The sequence below is a fragment of the Anomalospiza imberbis genome, chromosome 9 (assembly GCF_031753505.1).
Source record: "Anomalospiza imberbis isolate Cuckoo-Finch-1a 21T00152 chromosome 9, ASM3175350v1, whole genome shotgun sequence".
In the NCBI taxonomy this organism is placed as follows: domain Eukaryota; kingdom Metazoa; phylum Chordata; class Aves; order Passeriformes; family Viduidae; genus Anomalospiza; species Anomalospiza imberbis.
The window spans coordinates 7284014-7285172 of NC_089689.1; positions in this window are offsets into that span (position 1 = coordinate 7284014).

Below are 1159 nucleotides of genomic sequence, written 5' to 3' on the forward strand. Positions count from 1 at the left end.
TGGATAATATTTTCCTGTGATACGTGTTGCGTTGCTGAACGCAGGTGCTCAGACGTTTTTCACCAGAGAGATGGGTAAGGATGGGGAAGATTCCGCTTGTATAATTGAAATTGCAGCTCCTGGTGGCCATGGGCCTTTTTTCCCGGTTTGGGGCATTTTCTGCCCGTTTGCAAATGGATATAGTGCTTTTCTGGTCGTTGTTTAGAAGAGCTCAGCAATCTGCAGGGCTACGTGGGACCGCTGCTCAGAAATGGTAATAATGCACCCATTCCGTCGTTCTTGTTGCTTTCTCGCAGCTTCCTTCCCAAGCCGTGAGCTGTAATAAATCACCTCTCGCGGCCGCGAGCCGGCTGCCCTGAGGGGAGCGGGCTGGGGCAGGTCCGTGGGGTCTCCGCTGGCAAGGGCCAGGACACGAAACACATCGCATTGCTTGGCACTTTGTACAAACGCTTCTCATGGAAATAAAGACGCTCTGCTCTTCCGTTGCTGGCAGGCTGCTTTTGTGAGGGTCCGGTAATTTGGGGGATTTTACTAAAGAAACGTTCCTCAAGCAGCTGGGAGCGACGGCGGTGTTTCCAACACGGGGAGGGGAGTTTTCAGGGCAGCACGGAGTGACAGCGTGAGGGGGAACGGCCTCAAACTGAGTGTTAGACCGGGTATTTAGGAGGCAGTTCTTCGCCGTGGGGGTGGTGAGGCCCTGCCACAGGGAGCCCAGAGAAGCCGTGGCCGCCCCATCCCTGGGAGCGTGCAAGGCCAGGCTGCACAGAGCTCGGTAACCACGTCCCTGCCCACGATGAGCCGGTCCGTGCGGCCCCTTCCGTGCGAGCCACCCCGCGCCTTCCCGGTACACTGCGCGCTCGGGGCCGCAGCGGGCAGCGCCTCAGGGAGCGCGGGGCACGCCGGGAGCTGTGTGCGGGCGGGGCGCGGGGCACGCCGGGAGCTGTGTGCGGGCGGGGCGCGGGGCACGCCGGGAGCTGTGGTTCCCCGCCCTTTGTCCACGTCGACCCTCTCGTCACGCGTTCCCTGCCGGCTCACGTGGCCCCCGCGCCGCGCTCCCCCATTGGCCCGGCGGCGCGCGCTGGGGGGGGGCGGTGCCGGAAGCGGCGGCGGCGCGAGCCCGTTTCCTTGGCTACGCCCCCGCGGGCGCGCGCGGAGGGGC